Below are 11,831 nucleotides of genomic sequence, written 5' to 3' on the forward strand. Positions count from 1 at the left end.
CTGACTGTACACCCACCTGCCTGTTTGACATCTCCACCTGGATGTCTCACAAACAGTTCAACCTTAACCTACTCCAATCTGATCTCCTAATCCTCTTCCCAACCTGCTGCTCTGACGGCCTTCCCCATCTCAGCATATGCCAGCTCCCTCTTTCCAATGCCTCAGGAGCAAAAGCTTGGAGGTGCAAGTTTTGTGGGTGTTGGGAGTGTCCCTAACCAAATCTCAAGGGTCCCTCATGCAAGAAGGAGCCAGACCCTACATGGCAGCCATGTGCAAAGGTCTTCAAGAGACAACAACAATTACAAACGTCACCAAATAAATAAAAATTACCTTGCCCAGCTGTCTCCTCTCCACCCTAGTCTCCTTACCCATCCTTGAAGCAAATGAGCAACGAAACTGATGGTGCTCCTCTTCCCTATAACTGAGACCCAGGCTTGGGGTGTGGGGAGGAGAAGCAAGAAGTTTTAACCTGGAGAATAACAACCACCACCTATATGGCACTTACCATGTGCCAGGTACTGTTTTAAGTGCTTTACATGTATGAATAATGTCATTCTCATAACAGCCCTATGAGATAGATACTATTATTTGCCCCATTTTACAGATAAAGAAATTGTAGAGATTTGCTCAAGGTCAAATGGCTAGTAGGTAGCAAAAAGTGAACACTGGAACCCAAGCAATTCAACCCTCCTGCTCTTACTAACCCCACCACGCTGACTCGTGCAATGCCGAACGAGAAAGACGTGGCTGTTTTTATATTTCGTGAGACTGGATTTTTTTTTTTTTTTTTGCGGTACGCGGGCCTCTCACTGTTGTGGCCTCTCCCGTTGTGGAGCACAGGCTCTGGACGCGCAGGCTCAGCGGCCATGGCTCACGGGCCCAGCCGCTCCGCGGCATGTGGGATCCTCCCGGACCGGGGCACGAACCCGTGTCCCCTGCATCGGCAGGCGGACTCTCAACCACTGCGCCACCAGGGAAGCCCAAGAGACTGGATGTTTTAATATCTGAAAATTGAACTATGTGTTAATACCTAGAAGTGAGGAAAAACTGTGGTTTCAGAATTTTCACTTAGGTAGTGTGACAGGCCACCAACTGAATATGTCCAAAGTCAGCTGTGGAAAAATAATAGGGTTATTCCACGTGAGCATTTCTATCAAGAGTAGATTGTTAATAAAGTTTATATAAATATATTTTTCCTCCCATGAGCATTTCTATCATAGATAATCAGAAAATAAAGAATCACTTTTGGAGAATCCATCCTCCATGTGGATGAAAAAATATTTATTTTTAAAGTTTAGTATTCTTTCTTTGCCACATATATATTACATCATTTAATCTACCAAACTTCTGGCAAAGTAGGTTTTATTTCAATCCTTTTTTTTAGATGGAGAAATGGAGTCTCAGAGAGGTTAATTAACTTGTCCAAGATTACACCCCTAGAATGTAAAATTTGAACTCTCACTTAGGGTTGTCTGATTGGAAAACTTGTGCCCTTTCTACGCTACAACCAGCAACAGTGGCTGGTACAATGTGAGTGCCTGTCCTCTTTGCGCTTTATTAAAGTCAAGTGAGTAGATAATCTGCAACAGTTTGTCTCCAACCTGAAAAATTAAAAAAATCAATATCTAGAAGACCTCCAAGATGCTGACGGAGTAATCACTGCTTACCTTTGAATCAGAATATTCATATCCTCCCCACAATATTATTCCTGCCGTCCCCAATGCTGCACTCTCACCAACTGCATGTACTAAGTCCTCCTAGAAAAGAGAAGGATCACAAGCGGTTTGCGCCAACCATATTTAGTCGTTGACAATTCAGTAATTCTCAATCCACCAACTGTGGTAAAGAGCACATTGATAATGTTATCTTTGTGTCTAAAACAAAGGACTATAGAGCAGAATTGGAAAGGGTAATTCTGCCTGGGATACTGACCTGATAAATATTTATGATGCTCCAGGCAATATTCTAGACACTAGGAATATAAAAATGAAATAGATTCCAGTTCCTGTTCTTGAGGGAGTGCTTTACTGTGATGATTGAGACAGACATATATAACTACAGCGTAACAAATTAAATTACATATTAGCACCAACAAGATATATATAGATTAGAGGAAGTGCTTAATGCTGCATGGAAAAGTCTGGGAAGACTTCCTTCAAGAGGTGAAATTTTAGAAGGGTCTTTGGAAATGAGTATAAATTGATAAAATAGACTAGAGAGAGCAGAGTTTTATATCCAGAAGGAAGAAAAATGGCAGAGGCTCATATGTACGAAAAAGCATGATCCATCCAAAGACGTGCCAGTAACTCTTACGGTAAAAAGCACAGGGGACTTGGGGAGAAGTAAAGGCATCTGAATCATTGTATATAAGTAGGATCCAAATACAAGTGTCTTTTATGCTATTTTATTTTATTACGCTATTTTAAAGTCCTAGGGTTTAGCTACAAGAAAGTTTTAGTACTGGAAGACAACACATTTGCAACTTTTTAAAAATAAATTTATTTATTTTATTTCATTTATTTATTTTTGGCTGTGTTGGGTCTTCGTTGCTGCACCCAGGCTTTCTCTAGTTGTGGCGAGCAGAGGCTACTCTTCATTGTGGTGTGTGAGCTTCTCATTGTGGTGGCTTCTCTTGTTGTGGAGCACAGGCTCTAGGTGTGTGGGCTTCAGTAGTTGTGGTGCATGGGTTCAGTAGTTGTGGCTCGTGGGCTCTACAGCACAGGCTCAGTAGTTGTGGCGCACGGGCTTAGTTGCTCCTCAGCATGTGGGATCTTCCCAGATCAGGGATGGAACCCATGTCCCCTGCATTGGCAGGCAGATTCTTAACCACTGTGCCACCCGGGAAGTCCCCATTTGCAACTCTGATAGGTATTTTTGGCTGTCACAAAAAATCTTATTGGAGGGGGAAGTCAAGATGGCAGTCAGGGACCCCAAATAGGAGATGATGGAAACTGTTCAGTGAGAAAAGATGAGGGCCTCAACAAAGGCAAGGTCAGTCCTTGTAAAGCAGAGGAGACAGACTGAACAGTTATTTGGAAATTAAGATGGATTAGTTTTAGTTACCTACTGGGTAATGGAAAGAGAGGGGAGGCAGCCAAGTGACTCTCAAGTTGGGTGACTAAATAGATTATAATTCACCAAGATGAGAAAGAGAGGAGGTTACATTCATGATTATAGACCAAGAGTAAAGAAGCAGGAAATAAGGAGAGATGAAAGACAGAGGGAATGATTGACGGACCATCTGCATTCTTTCCTTCCCTACAAGGAGTGGAGAATCAGAGATCCAGTAGAAAGGCAAAGTGTTCAAAAGCCAGAATGAGAAAGTGGCCATGCTACAGCAAAGCTCCTCTGCATTGTATGAAGTCTCTACTAACACTAGTACTTGTGTTTCACAATTTGTCGAAGTAATGAAACAAGAAAGAAAATCATTCTTCCATTATACTAACTAGTATTCTGTTCATTAAATGAAAATCAAGTCTCTCAGTTAAATTGAGACACTGGAAAGAAAATATTCAGCAGAGTTGGTTTTAAGTGATTTTGTAATTATAATATGAAGAACATAATGATATTATGATAACATAATAAATGTTATTTAGACAATAAATGAGAAAGATCCATACTCTTTGTTGATATGTGAAAAATGGAAAGCAACAAGATAGTATTAAAACACTTCAATATACTATTATTCAGGTAATACTAGAGTTTTAGTCTTCTGAAGTAGAGCTCATTTATTTAGCCCATAATTTACTTCCAAAATCAAAAAGTACCAAAAAATGGGAAAGTTATGAAACAGACTTTCATTAAAATATGGCTCATCTCATTCTCTCATTTTCTATCAAGACAAACTATCTGCATGGATTATTATTATTTTCTACTCAATATTATTAATAACATATTTTATCTGACATACTGTAGCAACTCAATAAATATTTTTTGAATGAATAAATATAACCTAGTCTTTTTCCCAAAAGGATTTGAGAAAGTGACATGATTTGAGAGATCTGTTACTTGAGGAATAACTTATTGAGAAGACTTTGGTAGGCATGACTGGTGTCTTCAAATACCTGGAGAACTGACTTTTGAAATAAGGATTTGATTTATTCTGTGTTTCACGAGAAGTTAGAATTAGAACTAGTAGTGGTATGAAGTTATCCAGAGGCAGAGTAGACTCAACATACTCAAGAACTTTCCAGGGATTAATACTGTCCCCATAGGGCAGTTTTCCTTCTGGAATGGGGAGAGCCCCATCAAAAAGTGCTAAAGCAGGTAAGAAAAGATCCATGTCTGAGTGAGAGGCGGGTTAGAGACCTCTGAGATCCTCCAACTTTTTGTCATGGTGCTATGTTTCTTTTCCTCCTAAACTTATTGAATGAACAGCTGGACTTTGGGAAAATTAAAGACTTCTGCTCTGTGAAAGATGATATCAAGAGAATGAAAAGACAAGCTGAAGACTGGGAGAGAATATTTGCAAAAAGCATATCTGATAAAAGATTATTATCCAAAATCTACCAAAAACTCTTAAAACCCAACAACCTGATTTTAAAAGGGAAAAGATCTGAATAGACACCTCCCTAAAGAAGATATGCAAAATGCAACAGCTAATTTGGAAGACAGTTTGCCAGTTTTTTACAACGCTAAATATACTCTTACAATTTGATAGAGAAATTTTGCTCCTTGGTATTTACCCAAATTACTTAAAAACTTATGTCCACACAAAAACCTGCACAAGAATGCAGCTTTAATCATAACCGCCAAAAGTTGGAAGCCGCTAAGAGGCCCTTCAACAGGTGAATGGATGAATAAACTGTGGTACATTCAGACAATGGCATATTGTTCAGCCTTGAAAAGAAATGTGCTATCAAGCCATGAAGTGCATATTACTAAGTGAAAGAAACCAATCTGAAAAGTATTCTCAGTATATAACCTGCTGGAAAAGGCAACGGAGACAGTAAAAAAAAAAAAAATCAGTGGGGCTTCCCTGGTGTCATAGTGGTTGAGAGTCCGCCTGCCGATGCAGGGGACACGGGTTCGTGCCCTGGTCCGGGAAGATCCCACATGCCGCGGAGCGGCTAGGCCCGTGAGCCATGGCCGCTGAGCCTGCGCGTCCAGAGCCTTGCTCCACAACGGGAGAGGCCACAACAGTGAGAGGTCCGCGTACCGAAAAAGAAAAAAAAAAAAAAAATCCGTGGACTTCTAGGGCAGTGAAACTATTCTATATGATACGACAATCGTGGATTCATGTCATTTTTCAAAACCCTGATGTTGTAAAATGTACAACATCAAGAGTTAACCCTAATGTAAACTGTAGACTTTGGGTGATGATGATGCATCGCTCTACGTTCACCGACTGTAATGTACCGTTCTGATGCGGGATACTGACAGCGGGGGCGGCTGTGCATGTGTGGAGACGGGGTGGGGGGAGGTAGGAAAACTCTTTCTGCTCAGTTTTGCTGTGAACTTAAAAATTCTTTAAAAAATAAAATCGATTTAAATGGGAAAACATTGACAAAATTGTGTTCATGGGAGCTATATTTGCAATAGAGAAAAGCTAGAAACAACATACACATGTGGAGTTTGTTAAATATATTATGAAATATATTATGTAGTTCCATTAAATAGCATGAAGTATTTCCCAGTTTCTCATCGTCTTTTAACTTTTTCTCTTGTTTTGCCATGAAAGCCCTCATAAGACAAAAGTCAGGTTTAAAGATTCAATTACAGATTGATACGTCTCAAGTAAACATTTCCTGCTTCTCCCTGAAGCCACTCCATCCCCTCTTCCACCCTGAAGGAGCCAGCAGCAGCCTAGTATTTGGAAGAAAGACAATGGAGAAGAAGCAAAACATACCTCCCTTCTCTCATGACAGATATGTTCCCAAAGGATTTAAGCCAAAGAAAAAAGAAAAATATTAACTTTTTTAAATTGAACTTTGAATTTAACTCTATATCGAGTGACCAAAGTGCTAAAATCTGGTCATCGCAACTAGCGATCTGTGGATGATGCAGCTCTGAGAGGTTTGGCCTGATGTTCAGTTTAAACTGATGCCATACGCTTCAGTAAATTGGGGTTGTCCAATAAGTAGCGAATGGAAGGGCAATGGTCCCAAACAGTAATGAGGGGACACCTGCTCCTTCCCTGTCCAATGGGAGGTGACAGGTGAGAGAGAAAATAACCATCAATCAAGAGGGCTTCAGGGAAACAAGTCCAGGAGGTAGACAGTGGAGGTGATTGTACAACAATGTGAATGTACTTAATATCACTGAACTGTACATTTGAAAAATCATTAAAATGGTAAGTTGATTGTATGTTTACTTTACCATAATTAAAGAATAAACTTAAAAAGAATGCTGCAGGAGAAGCAGAAGACAGCCAGTTTTCTGTTATATCAAGAAAGTTAAGTGACCATTCAGAAAAAGAGATGTATGATCTAGGGGATTTTCTTGACGACAGATTTTAAATTACAGAGGATATAATGGACAGGTTTGTCAGGTCAGGGAGGGATGTGAATTTGGCTCCATGACAGGGTATAGAGGAAAATACAAGTGATAAAAATAACCTGGGAGTTTGGGCTTTATGTGTTAAAGGCATGATGGAATGCATTCTGATGGAGTCCTAAAGGGAGGTAAGTCATCAGTTCCAATTACAGCCTCCTACTTGTCATTGGTATCTTAGATATTCTGTAGTGAGAAGTATTGGGAAAGGGACATCATTTTGCCAATAGCATTCAGAGTTCTGTGGGCCTCACTTTCAATTCTGCCCAGGACAGTGTCAAAGGTGAAAAAGATGTGGTTTAGCTTTTTGTTATGCATGTTCTTCAACTAAAATGTGAACCAATTAACATGGTTCTAAACACACACGTGTGTGTGTGTGGTGTGTGTATAGAGACATATATACAGATATATATGTCTATATATATCTCCAAATTCATATGTAATTGGGGATTTCATTCTTTCCACTCAATGACAGTAAACTTTGTGACGTATCCCAGATAGATATGTTTTTTACATATGATGAAATCAACAACCACTAAGTTCATTATGATAACACTTAACTTAGGATCCAGTAAAAAATCACACTGCAGTTTACAACAACTTTAAACCAACAAAGGTTTATAACAACATCATAGAGCCTCTTACAATGTGCTGTGGGGCATTCCAGACATAGGTGAAATTTTCTCTCAAGGCATGTCTTGTTTGCATGAAAGTTGGAGCCCTGTAGAAGCCACATGGCATCAATAGATTTATTTTTTACCTGCAGGTTACTTACGGTTTTGATTTTCTCAGAGAGAGCCATAGTAGTTTTCTAAAAAGAAAAAGAAAGGAAATAATGATTAAAGCAGATTTGACTCCATAGAGCATTTGTTCAAATTCACCCATATTTCCAATTTGTAATAAAATGATGTCAGGTCAAATTCAAATTATTTAAATTCCCCTACAAAAAAATTAATAACAAAGGAGTAAAAAATTTTCTATAAAGCTTATAAAATACAGACTTAGACTTTGGTTTGCTTACTTACACAGATTTCAATGGCATTAGAGCCACGTCAGTCTAATGACCTCAAGGACACTGGAACAGGAGTCCAGACATATTTTCTGATCTTCAGAGTCTAGGACTGTGGGAGAAAATATGAATCTTCCCTGCAGATAGGTTTCCAATTTGTAAGATCTGTCAGATGAACTCAGGCTCCCTGAAAGAGATTCGGCTGGAGCGGGTACAAGAAAAGTATAGTATTCTTGAAGGGTAGGTAGATTGAGGTCCAGCATCCAAAGATTGGAGGGAACAGGTACAAGTACAGTGTGATACTGGGCTTGACCATCTTCTGACCCTTCTTTGTCTCCTCCCTTCAAGAGCTTGACTGCTCTGGATAAAAGAGAACAATGATATAGAAGAAAGCACTGTGATTCCTACTGCCACAGGGACCTATAATTTCCCCGTGGAATTAAAATAGCAAGCTTCTCAGATATCTGGGGAGAGATAAGAAGATCGCTCTTTGGAGGAGTGGAGTAGATTGGTAGCCACACAGAAAAGGGGTGGAACAAACCCCTTGAGTAAACTGTGACAAGGGGTCATAAAGTCTGGGCAAAGGACACTGGAGCAGAAGGAATGCAACGTGCTGATTAAGTCAGGATCTTTCTTCTCCCTTCCTCTAGGACTCCTCAAGTTACAAATTGGAGGGGACAGAGTAAAGTATTGTATAGCCACATGAGGGGTCTCAGACACTGGAGTTTGTGTATTATTACACATGTGAACCATTTATCCTCAATGGTGGGTAAAGTCAGGAAAAATATGTGAATAACCACACTCATCACATGTTTCTTTAGGAAAAAATTGTCATGTCATATATGCCATTTACTACTGTGCTTTATTCACATCAGTGGGTGGTGGCTTGTGAAGGTAATCAGCCTGGCTATAGGGGGGGAAAGCTACATTTTCTTAACATGTATATAGTATAGTACGAGTAAATTATGAATTACAGCATAAGGATATATAAATAACCAACAAATTATACGAAGTTGAATCATTTCTGTAAGTTAGACAACCCAGAGTGCCACCTGAGTTCAAAACGTGAAGATATCAAATGTGGTTAAAGGAAGTCTTGATAAGCTTTGAGCTGGAAGTGTATTTGAGGCTTGAACTTAAGCAGGATTTGAACAGGTTGAATTTGCAAAGGGGCTCCAGATGGAGGGAAGAGCAGGAAGAAAACCACAGAGGAAGAGAGACAAAGGGCCTGCGCAAATGGTAACACACGCTGCTTTGCGAGGTGTAGATAGCTCGAGGTGGAGAAGTCTAGCAGGAAGTTAGGAATTTTTCTAGAAGTATAGAAGTGGGAATCTTCTTTGTTGAGGAGGCGGTTGACACAAAGGAAGAAAATATCTACAGGCAAAAGGTGAGACAAGAAGATTTTGGAAATCACCTCAAAATTGAAGAAGGAGAGAAAATATCCACTAACAGAAGGAAAAAACAAAAGCCACGAGAGAAAAGGGAAGTCAGGACAGTGTACCCAAGGATAAGAGTCCACAAGCATTTAAAGAAGGTAATGAGCTGTGCAAGATGAGAACCAAGAAAAGACAACTTGCTGAGGCAATCAGATGCTGACTAATGACCTTCAGTATAGCAGTTTCAAGACAGTTATGGGTTTTATGAGTGAATCCACTTAGTGAAGGCAGCATTCTTCCTCAGACTCAAGTGCAGTCTCTGTGTCCTCTTGATGTCTCTCCCTAGGGATCCTTCAGCTAGAGTAAAGAGAGGATTCCGTCTCAAAAAAAGATGCCTGGATGGTTCAGGCCTCTTGACTCCCATATACTCAACTGAATTTACTCCTGAAGAGGTAAAAGAACAAACTGACACTATATTTAGAGTCATAGTAGATAATCAGGAGCTTGATGTCTTTTAGTCCTGAAATACTAGTGGATTTAAGAGATATGGGTAATGCTAGCTGATACAGTAGTATACGACTGTAGATATTTCATAATCTAAAAGATATATTTGGAACAGTACTGCATCTTTCTTTTTGTGTGTGTGTGTGTGTCTGTGTGTCTGTGTGTCTGTGTGTCTGTGTGTGTGTGTGGTACGTGGGCCTCTCACTGTTGTGGCCTCTCCCGCTGCGGAGCACAGACTCCGGACACGCAGGCTCAGAGGCCATGGCTCACAGGCCCAGCCGCTCCGCGGCACGTGGGATCCTCCCGGACCAGGGCACGAACCCGCGCCCCGCATCGGCAGGCGGACTCTCAACCACTGCGCCACCAGGGAAGCCCTGCATCTTTCTTTTTTATTTATTAAGCCATCTTATTTTTTCAAGCAGTTGAAAATAGGCATTTGTTAATGTTTAGCTTTGCTTTTAGTATCTTTTGTTTCTGTCTTTAAAATTAAAGATTCAATACCATGGAAAGATCTATAGGCTGCTCAAAAGTGACATATACTCATTGGCACTCTTTTGTAGGGAAGTCTTTAAAAGATGAAAAACAAAAACAAAAACTTCCCAACTTGGGCTCCACAATTTGGGTTAGATTTTAAATTTTAGATTAATAATAAATGTAGCTCAAGAATACACAAAATAAAGTAGGTTGAACTTGATTTGCACCCTTAATGAGTGCAAAAAGGCAAAAGCTAAATTTAAATTTTATTAAACAGAGGATTCTCAGAAACAGAGAAGGCATCTTTTGATGATACGTAAAAATGAGAAGAAAGCTTTCCTTTAAAAAGAAGTTTCTACCTGAAGACTTTGAAAAGATTTACAGTAGAGGGAGTTGTAGTGAAGACAGAGATATTTTTTAATTTAATTTTTCAAAACTCCACATGGATATTGAAAATTAGAATTATCAAGCAAACATTTATCATTTTATATAATATCAGAACCTTCTGCAGCAAGCATCTGGGAAAATCTTTATTTTTGGAAGTATCAAGTATTACATTGGTTGCTTTGGCAGTGGTTGTACTTGGAGATTACATGCTCAGTTTTCTCCCAGACACATGAATCTCCTCCTCTTCTGGGGAGGGATAAGGGAAGAGGCAGAGAAAAGATAAAAGTGTTTCTACCATACTATTCTGGAAATTTCTTTCCCTTCAGGACACAAAAACCGTGGAAAGAAATGTGCTTCTCCAATACATGTCTATAGGGTGATGAGATATTTTGGTGTGCTGGGGACAGTCACAATTACACCCATTGTCCTAGGTTCTAGTGCACCTTTTATTTCTCAGTTTTGCTCCAATTTAGAAAATAAATTATATGTACACCCTACATATGTAGCAATTGCCCTATATAGACTCAAGAGAAGTATAACACAGATCTTTCTCAGTTTACGGTGGATTGAGTCTCAATAAGCCCATTATAAGTTGAAAATATTAAGTTGAAACCACATTAATCTACCTAACCTACTGTACATCACAGCTTAGTGCAGCCTCCCTTAAATGTACTCAGAACACGTACATTAGCCTACTGTTGGGCAAAATCATCTAACACAAAGACTGTTTTGTACTAAAATGTTGAAATGTCACCTGTAATTTATTGAATACTGTAAGGAAAAGAAAAAAACAGAATGGGTGTATGGGCACAGAATAGTTGTAAGTGTACGAGTTGTTTATCCTCGTGATTGCGTGGCTGACTGGGAGCTGCAGCACTGCCGCTGCCCAGCATCACAAGAGAATATCTTAGGGAAAATCACTAGCCCAGGAAAAGATCAAAATTCAAAACTTGAAGTACAGTTTCCACTGGATGAATATTGCTTTTGTATCATTGTAAAGTTGAAAAATCGTGGAACCACCATAAGTCAGGAACTGCCTGCACCGAAAATAGGAATTTCAAAGATTATGTTTTCAGGGATCATTTCTGTAGTTCATTATGAGAGAAGTTTCTCTGAATGTGCAGAGCACTTGAAACTCTGAGGAAGAAGCTTAGTGTTCTCTCCTGAGTGTGAAGCTGGTTCTTGGTGTTGGTTCTGCAACTGCCATTGGCCACTGATGATCATTCTTCTCTTCCTTTGGGAGAGCAAGAGGAAGAGGACACTGCCTGAGTAAAACAAACAACAAAAAAAGAAGTTTCAAAGTACTTTCTAATTAACCTACAAACTGGAGGAATATGAAATTGCAAAAAAAATTATAAAATCAAAACAAACAATAAAATTGGTGACATCAGTCAATATGATAATTTTATTTATTAACTTTATTCTTTATAAGAGTTTAATGGCTTAGAAATAAGGGTAGGTTTTTTTTTTAATTTGAAAATTTAACTATAGAATTATTAGTCATCTTCAATAAACCAATTTGTACTTTTTTACTCTTTCTCCTCATGAGAGGAAAGGTTTCATGTAATTTTTGGCTCAAGTTAATGAGC

The 11,831-nt window shown here is 39.2% G+C and overlaps 1 non-coding gene across 1 annotated transcript; it reads left to right on the top strand.

Moving 5' to 3' along the window:
* Nucleotides 1–11,302: 11,302 nt before the first annotated feature.
* LOC115853974 (small nucleolar RNA U3) lies at nucleotides 11,303–11,513 on the top strand. Its single transcript, XR_004039814.2, has one exon. It is a non-coding gene; the product is annotated as a small nucleolar RNA U3 (small nucleolar RNA).
* Nucleotides 11,514–11,831: the final 318 nt, after the last annotated feature.

This window comes from Globicephala melas, chromosome 9 (genome assembly GCF_963455315.2).
Source record: "Globicephala melas chromosome 9, mGloMel1.2, whole genome shotgun sequence".
Classification (NCBI taxonomy): Eukaryota; Metazoa; Chordata; class Mammalia; order Artiodactyla; family Delphinidae; genus Globicephala; species Globicephala melas.